This window comes from Macaca fascicularis, chromosome 12 (genome assembly GCF_037993035.2).
Source record: "Macaca fascicularis isolate 582-1 chromosome 12, T2T-MFA8v1.1".
Taxonomy (NCBI): Eukaryota; Metazoa; Chordata; class Mammalia; order Primates; family Cercopithecidae; genus Macaca; species Macaca fascicularis.
This window is the reverse complement of record NC_088386.1, coordinates 42,977,608-42,998,049: the sequence shown is the minus strand read 5'-3', so window position 1 is coordinate 42,998,049 and position 20,442 is coordinate 42,977,608. Positions and strand designations below refer to the sequence as shown.

The 20,442-nt window shown below is 38.9% G+C and overlaps 1 pseudogene; it reads left to right on the top strand.

Annotated features, from left to right (window-relative positions):
• The window catches only part of LOC102136618 (alpha-internexin-like), a 54,475-nt pseudogene that overhangs the window by 4,755 nt on the left and 29,278 nt on the right, over window positions 1–20,442 (top strand).

Genomic DNA, 20,442 nt, shown 5'->3' with positions numbered 1-20,442 from the left:
ATTGTCTTTTTATTCCAGTGCCTACCGTGCAGTTGTAGTAGATGTTCGACTCATGTTTTATAATTCAGATTCTTCTGCTTTCTTCCTCCTTTCTTATTCAAATGAAGGTGGACCATAAACCTGCCCTAAATAATGAAATATAATCAAATGTGGAAAAGGATTCAGATTTCGTCAAAGGAAAAAAGGGGGTCGTAATTCATTGTAATTTACCGCAATACCCTTCTCTGAACTCCATAATTATTTATGGCTTCACTAGCTTCACTGGTGCTTTGGTTATGCTAGGGTTGTAATTATTTAGCCTTTTGTGTACGTGTCTTGGCTCTCTTATCAGATTGTCAACCCCTGGAGGGAAGTCTCCAACAGATCGTCCAACTCAGTTCCCAGCACATTCTGTGTGGTGAATGGTTGTGCTGATAATGAGGTGAGGGGATACCAGAGAAGGAAGGTGAGTTGAAGCTCGGTGGGAAATAGAACCCCTGTGTGAGGCCCATTGAACCCCTCTAGGCCACCCCTGTGTTCTCAATGGGCATCTACCTTCCTGTAGGAGCTCATTCCCTCATGGGTTGGGGGTGTGTATCATGGATTCCTTGAACTAAATTACCTGTTCACTAACTCATCCCATACCATGAGTAGTGGTAGGGGCTGCTTAAATCCCCAGGTCACTGTGGGACTGGCCCCAGTTCTCAGTTCCCACTGACTTCAAAGTGAATTCCCTCTAATCAGGTATGGAGAGAAACACCCACTGGTGCAATTTCAGCAGGGCCTCCAGGTGGTCGATTTGGCTTCTGATTACATTATTTAAACACTATTTCACAAAGGAGGTGATTTGGCATCACACTAATGCAAGCTTGAATTCACTGCCCATGATTTGAGTTTGCCAGTGTAAAGTAATTCTACAGTAACGGTCTTTACCACATCAGCCTTTTTATGTTTAAATTTGATGTTAAATTTTTAAAATCTCAGGAGAAGAAAAAAGAAGAGAGCCTAACACATTTTAAGAAACCACAAACACCTTGTGAAAAGTCAACTTGTAAAATCCCAGCTGTTAAAGTGGCAAATTTAGCTCTTTATACCTGCAGTAGGTATGAATGCATGGGCATGTGTGTGTACACACACATGTTTTGGACTTATTTCTGTAGGGACAAAATGTCCAGGGACAATAGATCAGGGTCTGTATATATCACTTTTTCTTTTTGTGACCATCCCATGGCAATTGGATATTCTGGGAAAGCTGTTTCACTTTTTTTTTCAAGTCTTAGTCTCTCATATCTAAAATATGAGGATGTGACTATGTGCTTCCTAAGGCTCTTTCTAGCTCTCTCTTTATAATTAATTATCAGTAATGTAGAAAAATTATGAAAAGCTTATTTTCAGAAGGTGTTGCCTGGACCAAAAATAAGGAATGATGACCAGTGGCTAAATTTTGACCTGATGGAGTAGCAGAGGAGTGGATGCCAACTTATTGTTATGGACTGAGTGTTTGTGTCCCCCAAATTCATGTGTTAATATCTAATTCTTAATGTGTTGTTATTAGAATGTAGTGCCCTTGAGTGAGATGACTGGGTCAGGAGGCCTCCACCCTCATGAATGGGATTAGTGCTCTTATAAATGAGACCCCAGAGAGCTCTCTCATCCCTTCCACAATATGAGGACACAACAAGAAATGGCTGTCTGCAAACCAGGAAGCACACCCTTACCAGACACCAATTCTGCCACTGCCTTGATCGTGGGCTGTGAGAAATAAATGTTGGTTATTTATAAGCCAACTGAGGCTGTGGCATTCTGTTACAGCAGCCTGAATGGACTAAGAAACTTAGTGACAGTGCTCTCTCATCTCTCATTCTGCCTCTGCAAATTGCTCCACAAATGCACTTATTGTCCTCCCTCTTCCATTCTGAATTTCTTTCTCTCCATTTCTTATTTATTCACTCATCCATTTGCAAATATTTTCAGCCATAACCTGCATAAGAGACTTCCCTCTGCCCACTCTCAGTTTCCTTGCGTGGAAAATGATGGATTTGGTCGAGGTGGAGTCTCAGGTTCCTGGCAGCACTAACATTCTTTAACTCCATGGAGATCTTCCCTCCATAAGCCTGTCAGGATGAAGAGCCGATCCAATCCTTCACCCTCTGTGCATTTGTTCTGCCTACAGGTGCACTGTTTTTCCTGGTATGCTTTCTCAGATGGCAGCAGAGCAAAGAATGAGGTAACTGCTGAGGATTGGCTGCCAAAACCTTCTGTGGGAAAACAGAGTTTTCTAGAATTGATATTTCTAGGAATGATTAAAGAAAAAAAAAATAGATGCAGCTCAACTTGGCAAGGTTAACGGAATAGGCAGCAGGCTCTTGGGCTCAGCTGCCAGTGTGACCTCAAATAAACCAGCTTTGCCTGACAGGACACCTGGCAGGAATGCAGGCTGCAGAGTGGCCTGCAGGCTGCAGGGATGACATGGAGGCAATGGAGAGCTGGAGAACTGTTGGTAGAAGATGTGAGGGATGTCTCTAGTGGACTCTAAGTCAGTACTAGCCAGAGATGACCACTAATGACATCAGAGATGAGGAAATGTGTCAGGACAACTTCTCTGAGCACTGGGGAAGTATGGTAAATTGTTGACTCTTAGCTCTGGCTTCTTTCAAATCTCATTTTAAGTGTCTTCAAGAAGAATTCCTCTTCCTTCTGGTTTCCCTGGAGATTGGTGTGCAATGGACTGAGCCACCTATCTGGGGAATTCTTCATCTTTTAGTATCTTGTTAGTATTTTCTCTGGTATCATGTACCTTCTGACTTTTAGCTGTGACGTCTTAGTTGTAGTTTATACAAGTGGATTAGGTGGAGAATAGGAATGCAAGGAACCTGGCCCTTTTTTAACTCTAGTTGACCTCTGTTTGCTAAGCAAATTCTCGTCTAATGAGAACTCATTCAAAGGCCTGAGAACTAGAGAGATATTATTAGAGCTGGAAAGAACTGTCAAGGATAACCTAACTTGGACCATCTCTTCATGGATGAGGGCAACACCGTGTGTCTGCTCGAGAGAGCCAGAAACAGAAGCCACAGCTTCCGAAATCCAGGTCACTTTTACCCCACCATCTTTATCCTTTCGATAAAAAAAAAAAGCAAACATGCTATTTGTGAGTGTGTAGAATAAGTAGATGGTCTTTTGGATATGTGAGGAAAGAGGTAGGCTGAGTGAAGGAGGATGTATGTTAGAGAAGAGTTCCCCAAAGTGAAGTTGGAGCTGGGTTTAGAAGAAGTTGAATTTTAAAAACTGCTTTGGGATACATATAATCGGCACTAAAAGAGGCCTTACCAACCTTCCTTTTACAGTTGGGGAAACTAAGGATCAAACAGGTGAGGTGATTTTTGTACTCCCTGGAGAGGTAGCTTCATATATACAATATTTTAAATTATTTCCCAATTGTTATGATTTGGCTTTTGAACCAGTTTCCTTTTCCCTATATTGACTGAGACTTGCCAATCCTTTCATTTATTTACTTATTTATTTATGTTGGAAGCAGACTCCTATCACCTTTGCTTATTTATCATTTACTGAATTTCTTCTACTTCTTTTCCTGTTTTTCTTGTCCCTTTTTAAAAGATGCAAACCCAGCTAATGTACCTTAATCCAGATCCCATGATCCTTCGTAGAGAAAGCAAATGAAGTCCTCGCCTGTCTGTTGGACCTGCATGGCTTGCAGCAAGAGCATTTTGGTGCTCTGCCATGCACACATTCCTGTCCCATTGGCCACCCTTTCCAGCCTTCCTAGCAAAAGTGTATTTTCAGACCTTCTATCACTTTGCAATTTTTATTCCCCTAGGTGTACTTGCCTGAACTATTTTTTCATGCCAAACTTCAGTGGATTTCCTCCCCTTGTTTTCAAGGCCCTTTGGCCTCCAGCTGTTGGAGACAAACACTATTGTGATCTCATAGCAGGACTGATTTAACTGATAATTCGCAAAACAATCTGGAGCAATCATCACCTTTCACTCATGACTTCTCTGTTCCACATTTTCTCCTCAGAGGTCATAGATTTGGCTAAAGTTTTCTTGTCCCAAAGTCTGTCAATATCTGGCTCCCAAGCCCGCACTGTGTGTATAATTATCTAAAGGCATTTCTGGGCCTTCACATTGTTTTCCACTCTTCTTCTTTCACTTAAATATTGCTTCTCTTCTTAGACATTCCCCTTGCCTCTCCTGCTGGGTTGATGATGTGTGCCCCAGTTCGCTAGTATTTAAGATGCAAAAAGCTAACCTGGTTTTAAGAGCAACAGAAAAGTGGTTCTACAGATCTACCTGATATTGTTTGGGTGGGGGAACCTAACTGATGCCAGGAGGAATTACTCTAAATGTCAATGGCTTTTGATGAGTATAGGTGGAGATTAAAATAACCCAGGCAGCTCCTTTCTCAGCACAGCTTCTTTGGGTTTAGGCATACGAGTCCTGTGAAATCCTCTGTACCTCTTCTACCCATCCACAGCCAAACCTGCAGAACTCTTTGCATTTCTCCCACCTGTGCCAGCTCTGTGGGATCCTCTGCCCCTTTCCCATCCCTGGCTCCACTCAGCTGCCTGGATATGTAGATGGCTTGAAGTGCCTATGTGGAGCAATGTGCATTTTTGTTTATTTTCATTTATGAATTGCTTTTAAGTATGAATTTCTCTCTCTCTCTCTCTCTGTTCCAAACTACAAAAGAACCTAGATCAGATAAAGTAGGTACAAGTCATCACCATTTTGCTCCATGTAGAGGTATTATGAAGTCTCTAAATCCTTCCACTTTTCTTTTTTTGAAGTTAGATGACAGAGGACAAAGCATATCAGTAACATCTCTGTTCCATGGAAATCACTCTTATCTATTTTGAGTTATCCTTGAAACACAAATTATATTCTCAGTAAGGTTCTCTGTTTACCAAAGGACTTATCTCAATGACTCTGCTTACAGGTCCTTCGTTTTTTTCCATAGTTAAGGATTTCATCTGGGGGCCGAGTAATCAGGGTATCTTATTGGAGAGGTTCTCCCTAGTTTGCCCAGGGCCATTGGTCCAATGAAAATGCTTTTCTAAAATTTATTGTCAAGGCAAGCTATGAAACACATGAGCTCTGTCTACAAATTAATACTTATATTAAACTCACAGATATTAATATCAACGTGCTATCACATTTGTCTTCCCAAGTATGCTACTCTTCCCATGAACAAAAAAATCACATTTCTTTTCATTTTTTTACTTATGACATGATTTTCAAGACCCATTGCTAACCTGGTTTCTCTTCACTATGACACAGTGTATGTTGTCTACATCCTCTCCAAGCATCCCCATAAGTCATATTTAGTTTTACTTTTCCTCAAAAAAGAAAGCCATCAAGTAACAATATTATTTTAACTTCAATAAGAAATCAAGTATTTCTCAACATTTACATTTATTGTTGCCTGGAGAGAACTCTTCTAAGATGCATTTTTAAAAATTTCTAGAAGATAAGTTGGGTCCAAATGTCCATCTGATCTGATCCTGATAGAACTTGAAATTCTTGCATAAGAAGAGAGGAAGCTAGAAGATAGAAGAGGATGAGAGAAATTTTGAGACCATTGACTTCCTGTCTGCCTGGCGCTAGTACATTAGCCCTTATCAAAGTTAGAAGAGCTGGTACAACACAGCCATTGTAGGTATTGGATCAATACCTGGCAAGCAGCCTGAAGGTCAGATAAAGTACTTAGGCCGGCAGTTTGCCAGGCTAAAGAGATGTCAAGAAAATCAATTAGACTCTAAAGAAAGAGTAGCAAGCTAACTAAAAAATCCCATCTTGAAAGGCTCGCTGTATTTCGAAGGTAGTTTATATGCATTCACAATATCTTTATCTTGTTTGTAAAAGTACATTTGCTAAGCAATTAAAACTATCCTTGGGTCACCTGAGGTCAACTCACAAAAGATTGTAAACACCTGCACAATCCTAGATTAGAAATTGCTACAAAGGATGGGGATTTAATCAAGTTCTTTTCAGAGTATAAGATTACATAACTTTCGATTAATTTGTTCTTTTTCTATATTGATTACTTTATGTGCATTTGGAATGCCAAAGATGCCCTTGCTTTTTGAGTGGTGAGAGACACCATGGACTTTGAGTACTACAGTGATGCCAGGTAGTTTACTTAGTAAGTTGCAGCCATCTCAAATCGAAAAATAGAAGGGGAAAAACAGGACTGATTGCTTTGGTAAACTTTTTCATCAGCAAGCAAAAGAAAGAAGCATAATGCTCACTGTGTGAAAGGCAGAAGTATTCTTGCTATTTGTTTACCAGCGAAATCTTTTTGTTATTTATATAGTCCCTTCTCTGTCCCAGGGACCTTGTGGGCATATTTTGGTATAAATAACGTGATGACACTCTATTTATCCCGGGTCTTATGATTTTCCTGGTATTGTTACATAAGACTGACAGATAATTTGTAGTACATATTTCTTGACTTCAGGGAAATTTTGTTGAGTCTGGTGGGAGAAATAATATTTAGACCATTTCAATGCTCTGCCAATATAAATTTATTCATAAAGGATAATTATCAAGGGCAAATGTATTGAGCCAGGTACTGTGCTAAATGCTGGGTGGAGGTACTGCAATGAACCAAGCAGATGGATCTCTGCTCTCAAGGAGCTTACAGTCTAGTGAGGGATACAGGCAAGAATCAAGCAATCTAAAACAAGCAAAGAAACAACTAAACATTGCGATGTGTACCCAAGGGAAAAAATAAATAAAATATGGAAGGTTTAAGCTTATCGTAAAGATTATAAAGATGGGGACAGCAGTGAGCATTTCAAGGAAAGGAGACAGCCAGCACAAAGGGTCTCAGGATGTGGGGAAGTCAAGGGGTGGATCACACAGGCTCTGGCAGGCCATACAACTCATCACCACACAAGACCACAAAGTTTCCTTTGTTTTTAAAAATCTTTATATTTCTTATCCATGGTTGATAAAGAACCACAGATGACTAATTACAAGAATAATAAACAGCAATATTTGTTATTTTAGGTTTTGGAGAACTTAAGATTTATGTATTTGAAGGGTCTTCTGGGTCCCTGTCTCTATAGGTCTTTAATTCCAATAGGTGAACCTAACTGACCTACACTTTTACCCCTGGGTGTGATGCAGACAGAAGGCAGAAGAGCTACCCTTACTCACCCTGCTCAGCACTGAGTTCGTCCTGCTGTTCACTCAGGGAAGACATGGGGGATCTCAAATTTCTAGAGCTTAGTCCCTCCACCAGACACCCTGATGTTTTAGCCACAGGTCCTAATACAAATTGCTTGCCCATTTGGTTGCCTACCAATTGTTCCCTGCCTGATTCTCCACCTGTTCACACCTTGAGTCCCTACTCACACCTTGGACTTCTTTGACCTTGATTAATTGGACGAAAATCTAGTCTATCCTTTTGCCTTGGAACAATTACCCTGCCTGGGTTTTGCATTGCATCCTGACAAACCTGTAGAATTGTGGCATTTTCTATAGTCTAGATGCTTTACTCCAAGTTGCTAAGTCTTTTTCTTGCAAGACTAATAAGATCAGTGAAAATAACTTAAAAGCCCCCCTTTTTTTTTTCTGCGGAGGGGGGTATAAGGGTATAAGTTTAATCTACTTGCATGCCCTGATCAGATAGTTTATGATTGACTGATAATATTAACGTGGTCATTAAAAGTATGAGCTTTGTAGCTAGATGGCCTGGGCTCCACTGCTTACTTGCTGTGTGTAAATCTGGGTGTTATGTAATCACTCTGGGCCTCAGTTTCCTTCTCTGTAGAAGGGGAGAAAAATAGGACCTACCTCATAGAGTCGTTGTGAGGATTAAATAAATGAATACATGTGAAACACCTGGAATGTTGCCTGGCACTTTGTAAACTCTTCTTAAATGCTCATGAGTAAGGGTTGGAATTAGGATTTAAACTCAGACTAATTCTAGAGCCTGTGTTTTATTACATATTTCTCCCCAGCCTCTTAAGACAGGGATCTTTAAATGGTCTACAAACTACCATCTTTGGGCCAAATCCAGTCAAGGAGTTAAGAACAGTTTTTACATTTCTAAAGGGTTGTAAAAACCAGCCTACAAACCACCAAAGAAATAAAGACAAATATGTGACAGAGAACTTGTGTGACTCACAAAGCCTAAACTATTTATTGAATCTTTACAGAAAATTTGCTGATACTTGGCTTACATGTGTGGTTTGGGGCAATATCTGTAAATTCCAAGGCTCTATTTTCTCATCTGCAAAAGAGAGATTATAATATCCATGCTATAAGGTTGTACAAGGCTTAAACAAGATCTCATACGGCAAAGTACTGAACATAATGTTCTGCCCATAGTAGGTGCTTGCTAAATGTCAGATTCCTTCTCTTCTTTCCCTTGTGATGTTATGTTGGCTTCTCTTAACATACATTTAAACTATTTTTAATATTGTAAAAGCGTCCACATATCACTCTAGATAAGCAGCCTGCTGAAGGGCTTCTGAATGATTTACCAAAGAGGACTGGAAATGTGGAAGGGGCTGGTGACATGAAGCAGCTGTAATTTGGCTACTTTTGAGGCCCAGGAAGGTCAGCTCTGTAAATGAGCTGTGAAGGGGAGGTGACCCTACTAGGAAATGGTGAAAACAAAAACAATGTGTTATCTGCCATATAAGTCAAGTGAGCATTTGGGTGAATTTAGTACAATATGTGAAACAGCTTAGCTTCCCTGTGGCACTCTTAATTGCCACAGTAAGATGTGAGTTTGGCAAACTAAAGACATTGAGAGAAAGGCCATTGTGGGGATGATTCCTCAGAATGCCCTGGAAAGAAAGGGTGATTGCATGACCAAGGCAAGACATTTAGAGCCAGAAGAATAATATTTGGGGACTGGTGCCTTGCTTTCTTGAGGTTTACAGGCCAGGAAATGTCCTTCAAGTGTGGGGTAGTCTCTGAGTAGAAGTGGAACATTACTTATGCTCAGAGAAAGTAAATAAGGAACTATAGCCAGAAAAAAAGACTAAGGGTAACATGTAGGGAGGCATGAAAATGTCTTGAGTTCTGAAATCCCTGTCAATCTTGAAATAGACATTTATGTTCATACTGTTTGGAATGTTGAGCCTTGCTTAAACTTTTTCTCTCCCACATGTGACATTTTATTCTCTCAAAATTAGCTAACATTTCAAGCCTTTAGGGGCTTTAAAAACTTTTATTGAAGAATAATACATGTATAGAAAAGTAAGTCAATTAATTTTCACAAAAATACATGCATTTGATTAACCAACATCCCAATTAATAATGCATCTTAGATTAGCATCTTAGAAGCTCTCTTTGTAACTCCTTCCTGTTTCTACTCCTCTTTAAGGGTAACAATTTTCCAGACTTCTGAAAGAAAAAAATAATTTTGCCTCTTTTTGTTCTTTACATAAATAGATTCACATGATATGTACTCTTTTGTATCTAGCTTCTTTCACTCATCAGTAGGTTTGTGAGCTCCATCCCTATTGTTACATATAGTTATTAATTGCTATTGCAGTAAAGTATTCCACTGTGTGATTACAGCACAATTTAGTCATTCTACTGTAGCTGGACATTTGGATAGTATCCACTTTTGGACATTACAAATGACACTACTATAAACATTCTGGTGCATCTCTTTGGGTGAACATATGTAGGCATTTCTGTTGCTGGGTTATAGGGCATGCATAAGTTAAGCTTTAGTAAATATTGTTTTTTCTAATGTGGTTACACCAATTTAAATTTCATATTGGTATATTTTGAGGAGGGTAAAGTGTGTTTTTAGAAGTCTATTAGAATAGAATATTATCTATCAAGGCAATTCTAGGGGCCACATACACTTATGCTACAAGTAATGGGATCAGCCTTGGAGCCAAGGGAAATCAGAGAAACAAGCAGATGGAGAACCAATGCCCTGTCAAGTATAGAATTGGGATAAGCTATTGCTGTTGGTGCACTTTCACTCTGAGTGAAAGTGACCTATTAGTATTGCAGGAGCTAGCTTAAACATTGTATTTGTTGGATGAATGACAGTAACAGGAATTGAACATAAAATTTCAGACATCATTTATTAATTATATGTACCACATTGATTTCCTGGATTGTTTCCTTTTCCTATTTAAATACATATTAAATATTAGCTACCTGCTTTTGACAGGAAACTATGATCACTGAACCATCTAAATAGATACTCAAGCTACTGCTGAAATTCTTGAGTGCTTTGCACTGTTATTAACTGTAGAATATTCTCTGCAAATGTAAAAAAAGTCCCTGAGATGAGAAAATATGATGCACTTAAAAAAACTGGAACAAATATTGGCCCTTAAAATTATGGATGGATTATTTTATTTTTGAAACCTGGAAGCATAACCAGCAAGTCATCAGATAGTTGGCTTCCTGAATTCAGAGTATCAGGAAGTTGCCAGAATAGTTTGGGATGAGCTTATATCAAGTCAGTTTGATGTCATAATTTGGCTGAAAGCCACATAAAGAGGAAGCAGTAGACACTATCTGGACTTCGGAAATGTTTAGATTTCTTTACATTTGTGTTAGTAAATCAGAAACATGGGGGAATGTTTGAAAGGCAGTGTGTTCTGATGCACGGACTTTGGAGTCATATAGACCTGCACTGGGAATCCAGTTCTGTTACTTACTAGCTGGGGGGATGTGACCTCAGATAAGTTGCCTGCCCTATTAAATTGCTGTTTCCTCATCTAGAAAGTTGGAATAATAACACTTGCCCTACAGGGTTGGCATGAGAATTAAAGGAGCTAATTTACATATTGGTACAATTTCTCAGCCTTTTAGCCTCTCCCTCTTATGTACCCTTCTCTTTGGAGGTCAGATGGTACTGCAACATGGAGCCACAGCTTCTAGCTCCATAAGTCTCTCTGTGTCCAGTCCCCCTTTGTCTGGTTGCTGTCTGCCACTCCTATCATAGAACTTCTCGTATAGGGTTCTAGTTTACTATTTATTGATATCAGTCTCTGAAAGACTGTAATCTATCAGGAAGCAGGAACTAGGTCTATTTTACCCTAAACCACTAGCAGAGAGCCTCCCAAATAATGGAAAAAAAAAAGTATCGAACTTTCCCCAACTCCCCTTAGGCTTGATTATTTGAAAGTCAGAAAAGAAAGTCCTCATTTTGGCAGTGTTATTGATACATGGAAGTCTGAAAAACAATTCAATGAACTCGAAAATTTAGAGTGGCCAAGCTAAACAGGTTGAGATTACGGATAAAAACAAACCAAGCTGACACAAGACAGGGAATAATTATGTACATACAAAGGAAGTAGACATGACTGAATGTGAGTCAGCACCCTAGTGCTGTTATTAAAAGTGCAAACATGATTCTAGGTTGTATTAATAGATGCAAGACATGCAGAAGCCATGGGGTAATCTGCCTATTTTGACTTGGCATTGCCTGAGATCTTGTTGAAGAGCTGTGTATTTTTTGGTGCTCCATATTTATTAGAAGTTACTAAGAAATTGAGGAGGGTCTGGCTGGTGGATACAAAAATGGTTAAAGACATCAAATATATCTGCTATAAGGAAAATTTAAACCTGTTGTTTTGCTCTGGAGAAGAAACTTGAGAGTATTAAATAAGCATCGAGTATATTGTGCTTTTCAGGACACTGTGTAAATATATGATGAATATAAGATAATGCCATTAACTCACAGAACTGAAGTATTCTTGAGAAAGTATATGATGCATGCGCCTTCCTGTAGGAAGCTGAGTGCTTAAGGCTTTCAAAATAGACAGTTTTCAATCCCTCTTGGAAGGTTGTATAACCTTGCTAAGTAGTCATTCAGAGTTTTAACACTCAAGAAGTCAAACAATTCTTTTTCCTAAACCCAAATCTCTTCCTCATTGATTTTGACAATATTCTCTGGTTTTGGTCCATCACTGATGGGGAGAACTTGAATATCCTTTATATTAACTTCTTAATATATCTCAAATCACTAGTCATCTCCTTGCTGTGATTTTGACATCTCTTTCCTAGCCTAAAATTCTCTAACTTCCCCTTTCCTTAAGCACTCTTTGTAATTCTTTTCTGAACTTTCTCCCTGATATCCATACTCTGTAAGTGAGCTTGATGACTTAAATGGGATATAATAATCTAAAGGTGTCTGACTTGTCAAAAAAGAAAAGATCCGGCCACTGCACTCCAGCCTGGGTAACAGAGCGAGACTCTGTCTCAAAAAAAAAAACAAAAACAAAAACAAAAACAAAACAAAAAAACCAAAAAAAACTCATATATAACTTTGGTTAACTATACTTCTCATTCTTTCCTTTAAAAATTCCTTTTCACCTTTTTTTTTTTTTTTAAGAAGTTGCCTATCATTTATACATTAACATTTAATTTCCGTTTTTGTAGGAATAGTTTTCATCTAGTAAAGAAAATTTTGAATCTGATTTCCCTGTCACAGTATTAGCATACATTTTGTGAACAGAGCATTGCTGCCTTTGTTCAGGTGTGGGTTAGACAACCTACTAGGAAGAGTACCAGGGCTGAGTCTTAGGGAGCTTACTAAAGGCAGCACTCCAGAATGGTACAGAGGCAGCAATAACTATTGTTCACTATAGTCTTCAAACCGGGCATCCCTTCACTCAACAGTGATAAGGTAAATTGCAAGATGAATGAGATAGAGTAAAAATTCTTTTCATCATCATGCTAAACCATCTTTTGTTTTTTTCTTGTCTATGTGGGCTACTAACTAACCTAGTTGCTAACCTAAAATTGAATACTTAGTAAAACTATCTTAAAACTGTTTCTCAACAATAAAGGGAAATAGAAACATTCTTGTATTTAAAAAGTAGCAGGGTTTCAGCAATGTAATTAAATGAGTGAGCCAATAAAAAGAAAGAACTTGTGGGCGGTAATGGGTAAACATGTACCAACAAAGTCTCATAAAATGATAGTAATAGTAACTGATTTGTAGAATGAAAGAAAAAAAATTTTACTTTTAAAATACTGGACAACAATAATATGTGGATCAGGAGTCTTTAAAATGGGTTTAAAGTCCTTGTATTGTTCAGGAAAAGGATTAAGATATTAATTTATATTAGAGTTTATTAAGTATATATAATAAAAGTTATATATACTTATAAATATATATATATTTTTCACCTTATATAGGTGAAAAATAAAATAATAAGAACAGAGTACATAATTCTTAAACTAGTAATGGGAGCCAGGCACGGTGGCTCATATTTGTGATCCCAGCACTTTGGGAGGCCGAGGCGGGCAGATCACCTGAGGTCAGGAGTTTGAGACCAGCCTGGCCAACACAGCAAAACCCTATCTCTAGTACAAATACAAAAATTAGCTGGGTGTGGTGACAGGCACCTGTAATCCCAGCTACTCCAGCGACTGAGGCAGGAGAATTGCTTGAACCCGGAGGGGCAGAGGTTGCAGTAAGCCAAGATCACACCACTGCATTCCAGCCTGTGAAAGAAGAGGGAGACTCCATCTCAATAAAAATAAAAATAAAATAAATAAATAAATAAATAAAAATAAACTAGGAAAGGGAAAAACATTAAATTATAAACAAAAAAGCCACAGATAATAGTAACAATAATAATACAGGCAAGAGTAACTCAGGCATACAAGGATGGGGCTAATTCTATGAGAATTGAGGAGCTTTCACAGAGGAGGTGGTGTTTAAGCTGAATTTTGAAACAAACGAAGATACGGCTGGGGAAAGTGCATTTTATGCAGAATGTACGAAAAAAGAGTGAAAGTATAGAGAGCAGTAAAACTTTATGGGATCTGGGGAGCTGCAAGAAGTTCAGTGTGGCTGGAATTAGGTTTCAGTAGCCTACTCCGGAAAACTAGGTAGAAACTAGACCATAAAGCAAGAGCCTTGCAGGCCATGGCTGGGACCTGGGACTTTATCCCTTGGGTTCCTGAGACAGCCTCTGAAAGAATCTAGACCCTTGTTACCTTTTCACTTGGACTGAAATAACAGCAATGGGGCTAGAGCAAAGGACAATTATGTGTGGCCTGTTATGGAGGTGAAATCAATGGGACTAAATGATGTGCAGATGAGAAGGAAAGGAAACTGACCAGGGAACAAGGTTTACAGCTTGTAAGATTGCATGCGGTTATGCCATTTGTTGAGAGAGATGTTAGAGTAGATCTTAGTTTGAGGAAAAAGATTGTGAGAATAGTTTTGTTTTATTTTTTTTGAGATGGAGTCTTGCTCATCGCCCAGGCTGGAGTGCAGTGGCACGATCTCGGCTCACTGCAAGCTCCGCCTCCCGGGTTCACGCCATTCTCCTGTCTCAGCCTCCCGAGTAGCTGGGACTACAGGCGCCCACCACCACGCCCGGCTAATTTTTTGTATTTTTAGCAGAGACGGGGTTTTACCGTGTTAGCCAGGATGGTCTCGATCTCCTGACCTCGTGATCCGCCCGCCTCGGTCTCCCAAAGTGCTGGGATTACGGGCGTGAGCCACCGCGCCCGGCCGAGAATAGTTTTAAAAGTTTGCGTTATAGATGCTTATAAGGACACCCAGATGGAAGTGTCTAGTTGAAAATATAGCTGTATTTAACATTAAAATTAAAATTAAAATAGGTGGTTGTCTGCCATGAAATGTTGCATCTACACAGATCTACACTCAAGGGCAATGACTCTTGGAAATTAAAATTCGAGAAATCAAGGTTTTAATACCTAAATATTCTAAAGAGGAGCATGGCCTTCAAAAACAGTTGTTTAATAAAAACGGGCCTAACATAGAGGGCTTTCTCCAAATTTGTTTTACACGTGCCTCTGGATGGATTCTACCAATATGTACTGCATGAATAATTTTCATGTCACACATTAGCTAAAAGTTGAGCACTATTATAAGATTTCACACCAGGCTGCATTCATGGTACCATGTTCTTTGCATGCCTATATTTTATTTTTGTTAATTAAAGGGAGAAGAAATAGATAACAGGTCTTTTGAAATCACAAAAAATTCAGACATTTTTTGAGTTTGTTTTGGAAGGCAAAAAGTTGGCAATCACACACATCACACAAACACATACAGATACACACACACATACACACACGCACACATCTTGTGCCTTCTGTTCTGACAATGTATCTTGCCCAGCTCCTTCCCACTGCCAGCAGCCTGGAACTTAGTGAGCTGGTGAGTGGAGTCAAGGACACTGTCTTTCAAGCAAGTCTACAACTTGGCTTCCTCAAATCTTTTATTTTTTTTAACTTTTACCTACCCGCCAGGTTGTTGTAAGGATCAAAGGATATAATGCTTGTGAAAGTTTAAAGAAAAAAAACTGTAAAGGACTATACAAATGTAAGAAGGTAAAGAAACATAGAGAACTATTCACTTCCATTTGCAATACAGAAATGTACCTGTTGGTACTTTTCTTTGTGCTGAAGATGTTTAGTCGTAAGTGGGGCTGTGGGAAGACTTTTGATCATGCATAATTTCTCAGGCACACACTGCTTAAAGATACATTTATCTTTCTCTGACCTAATCCCTCTGTGTATTTCAATTCAATTGAAGTTTCTTGCAGGCTTGTGCTGTTTTCACTCATTTTTACCATCATACACTTCATAGTCATTCCTACAGACTGTAATAATGTATCAGATAATTCTGGGACAAAAAAGCCCTGGGAATCTGCTTCAGAGAGAACCATTTTCCACAAATAGGTTCTAATGCCATTTCTCCAAGTATATTTATCTTATTGTTTACTTTCATAGTTTGTTTTGATCAGCTCTCTATCAAATTGCTTTGTAAAATCCCAGAACTCTAGGACTGTGACGGTACACACCGTGCAGTCTCCAGTTGATGTTTGTGGGGAAGCCGCCAAGTGGCCACGAGCATGTGTTCCCAGGCTCCCTTATGAGAGTGCCTGGCCAAACTGCGGTCAGAAAAGCTTACCCAGGAGCCACCAACTGCTGGGAATCTGGCTGCCTACCCAGAAGAGATGGTGGCATGCACTGGCTGGTTTTTAGCCCTGGTGACTTTGGGAGGGAAACTGAGTGAGATACACAGATCCTAATAAACAGGCATCAAAGTGGTTATACCTGTTGAGCCAACTTAACAGAGCAGGGCAGATTGTCAGTATTCTAAAATTAAATTCATAATGACAACTCTTCAACTTACAACTACTGTTAAGGTTGCTATACCTCACACTGTGTTTCTTCTCAATTAGAGAATGATATGGTTTGGCTGTGTCTGCACCCAAATCTCATCTTGAATTGTAGCACCCATAATTTCCACGTGTTGTGGGAGGGCCCTGGTGGGAGATAATTAAATCATGGCGGTGGTTTCCCCCATACTGTTCTCATAGTAGTGAATAAGTCTCACGAGATTTGATGGTTTTATAAGGGGAAATTCCTTTCACTTGATTCTCATTCTTTCTTGTCTGCAGCTATGTAAAATGTGCCTTTCATCTTCTGCCATGATTGTGAGACCTCTCCAGCCACGTGGATCTATGAGTCCATTAAACCTCTTTTTCTTTATTAGTTACCAAGTTAGGGGTATGTCTTTATTGGCAGTGTGAAGACTGACTAATACAGATAATGAATGTAGGTGCCATTGACTTTGAACCTGACTCCAATGGTCTAAGGAAATATCCATGCTGGTTTAGAGAAGAAGTCTTATTATGCCATCCCAACTAAAGCAATTATTGTAAGAAAGCAGAGAGATGCAATGGCTTTGAACTAGCATGAGAAAATGTGTATTTGTATAACAATATCATTGGGCTGTACTTAGCGTTTATAGAAAAGGAGAAAGATACAGAATGTTACATCAAACAATGATATATCCTTTTTTGTGTATTTGTAGTGTCCTGCGAATTGACACATAATGTGTTCATATATATGAGAATTATATTAACTCACTTTAATTTTTTTTAAAGTCAGCAGGTCAATTTTGTGACTCCATTTCAGTGAGTCAGAGAATAATTCTGATAGACTCATTGCAACAAACACAGAAATTTTAAAATTAATTTAGCTTATAAAATTACATCTTAACAAGCTAGAAATAGTTCATAGGGAAAAATCAGTGGTGGAAGCACCCTTCAGTATGTTTAGATTATCGAAATGTTCCTAAATGGCTCAAAATATGGTTCTTATATATGATAAATATTTTCCATACTGAAACTATATGTTGACAAATGAACAACATGTACTGTTGGTGAAGAGGCTGTAAGTGTCAAACACTAATTACCATGATTATGATTTGAACTTGTCAGAACTAACATCTTGAAATCTTGAGGAGGATTTGCAGAAGGATGGGAACAGAGCATATTGCAAGTTCTTTTTTTATTTGGTTATTATTAAACTATTGAGAATATACAAGTAATGCACACAAGTAATGTACATAAAAGATGGTGCTGTGATATAATTACATCCTTCTTAAAGACCATTCAACATAATACCATGTTGTATTTCATTACACATGAAATACTGGTCCACATTGTTTATCTTCTGCACTTGCCTTGATAATTTTTTTCACAGCTTTTTCTAGATTTCTTACATGTTTTAATTTAAAGATAAATGTAATATATCACCAAGTAGGAGGTTTTTAATCATCTTTCCTTCTACTCAAATGAGACTGGTTTATCTTTAGGAAATTTATGGGAAGGTAAGTACACACTAATACAAGGGATAGGATTAAGATATCTTTCCAGGTCTAAGGTAATTTGATTAGGCTTTTAGTACTTATCCAGAAGAAAGTTACCCCTTTTTTTCCCCAGACTTTCGCCCTTCTGATTAATTGCCTACCTTAATTTGTACAATCTTTCTAAAACTTAGAGCCCACTATTTTAATCTCCAGCTCAAAAGTCCTTGACTCCTGTCCTCCTCTGTAAGATCTTTCTGGAAGTTCCTCTCTACACTATAGGATTCTTACTCCATCTTGTTGCCCTCAGGTGGCTGCTATGACACTCACAACACATTATGGCACTCATTGGTATGCACATTTGCATATCCTGTGCTCTGCTGTATATTTCCTGAGCACAGGGACTGGGGATGTCATTTCTACCTTCCCAGTACTGAACACAGAGTTTGGCCGAAGGGAGTTCCTTAACGAGTATTTCATGGCTGCGTAAAACAGCATCATCTTTCATTGCATTCAAGACCCCTCAAAAATCTGGCTCACTCTTTTTTCCCAGCCTCTTCTCCTTTCCCTTGTTCTTAGCTTCCAAATGGCAGTCACTCAGGATCATTGAAATACTCAAGTTTTTGCCCTGTGCCCATGCTGGTCTCCATGTCTCTTCTTGTTAAGATCTTATTTATTCCTTTCAGCCTAATTTAAATACTCATGTGTATGTCTGAATGTGTGTGTATGTGAGAAAATTTTGACCCTTCTATAACCCCAGCTAGAATTCATTTTGTCTCCTGTGTGTGCCACTCTGTAATCTGTTTAATCCCAGTTGGCTTGCATTATAGCTAGCTGTGCATATCATGATTTCCCTTCCTTGCTGGTGAGTTCCCTGAAGACAGGAACTGTGTTGATACGTTAATTCATTCAAAATATGTATTGGACACTTTCTATGTTCCAGGTATTGTCGTATGTTCTGAGCACAATGTGGTAATGATAATAAACAAAATTATTGTACTCAAAAATCTCACATTCTATTCAGGAGAGAAAGATAATAAAAATAGAAACAATGCAAAATATATCTGATGGTAATAAGTACTCTAGTGAGGCATAAAGCCAGAAAAGAGGGATACATGCTGATCACCAAAAGCCTCTTTGAGGAGATGACTTCTGTGCAGAGATCTGAAGGAAGGAGCATCTTTGTAGAAGAGCATTTATGCAGAGGTACTAGCAAATCCAAGGACCCCAAAGCAGGAGTGAGCTTGCAGTGATTAAGGAAGAGCAAGGAGGCTGGGATGTGTGCAACAGAGTGAGTTGGTGGAAAGTAGAGTGAAAGGCAGAGCTCCAGGAGTCCAGATCAGTAAGGCTTGATATGCCCTGGCACACATTTGGGATTTTACTCCAAAGACATGGGAATCTTTGATGGGTTTTTGGTAGAGGAGTGACATTAGCAGACTTATGTCTTAGAGGCATCACCCTGGTTACTGTGTCTGTGGAACTGTCTGTAGTGGGGCAGGTATGGAATTAACGAGATCAGTTAGGATGCTGATGCAACTGTTTAAGCAAGAGATGGTGGTGCTTGGATGAAGTTTGTGGAAACATTGAGAAGTGGTTGGATTTTGTACATATGCAAAGCACTGACACATTTGCTGAAGGATTTGTTAAGGAAAGAGGGAAACCAAAGATGACTTTGAGGACATTGGGCTTAGTTAACAGCAGAATGGATGTGCCGATTACTAAAATAAGTTGGACTACAGAATTGATAGGCTGGGAAGGGGAAATAAGTTTGAGATATGATGAGTTTGAGATGCTTATTTGATAATTTCGTGGAGATGTTAAGTAGGTAAGTTTGTATTTAAATCAAGAGCGTAGGGCTAAAGAAAATTTGAAAAATTTTAATCCTATGAATAGACAATACTGAAAACTCTGGGACTGAATAAGTATCAAACCAAATTAATTATAGATTATAAAGAGATTTTTAAGAACTGAAACCTCCCCCATTTAGAGATCAAACAAATGAGGGGAACCAGCTAAAGAGACTAAGATGAAGCACCTTCGGAGGTACTTGGGAGGGGTAGTCACTCAGTAAGGATTCCCTGAGTGATTTGCTATTTCTAGTGTAGGGGCAATTCCTTTCATTTGCTTCTGATGGTTCTTCGGACTAGGGAGCACTAAAGGGGAAGGGAGTGCTTCTACCATTTGACTAAAGACAGAGTTTTACCTGCAGTTTTCAGCCTGGAAGTGTAGTTCTATCCTTGCCATCTGTGCTCTCCCTGGATTTCCACTTCATCCTCAAGGCAAGGGAGTAATCCTCTTCTCCTTTGTGTATACCTCTACTTAGAAGGTATAATTTTGTGGTTTATCATCTTCTCAAGATTGCTCTTGATATTTATTTTAATTGATTTCATCTCCACTGGGAACATGTCATGATTTGGCCAGGGGCAACTGTATGATGACATGGCTGGTTCAGGGGCTACCTCATGACATTGAGGTATTTTTAGTGCAGAAGCCCTACTTGATCACCTTCATCACTTCACCTAGGTCACAGCAACATCTTTAGTAAATCCTTCAGTCACTTAGTTTCTACACTCGGGGTGTGTTACTGTCAAATATTTTTGAGAATGTAAATGAAGCTTGACTCATTGTAAACCTGTGAACTCACCCTAGTCACTAGAGCAGATGGAATGTGAATAAAGGTCAAAATAAATTCATCTCAGTAGTATGTCTGCTGACACTGTAATAGGTACTTAACTTTCTCCATTCCTTACCTTACCCCATGACAAACTATGAAAACAACAATGTGGTTGTGAGCATGTTTAAAGCAACATCTCACTCTATGCCCAGTGGCGTTTCTTAGCTTTAAAAAGTGGGGGCTGCCAT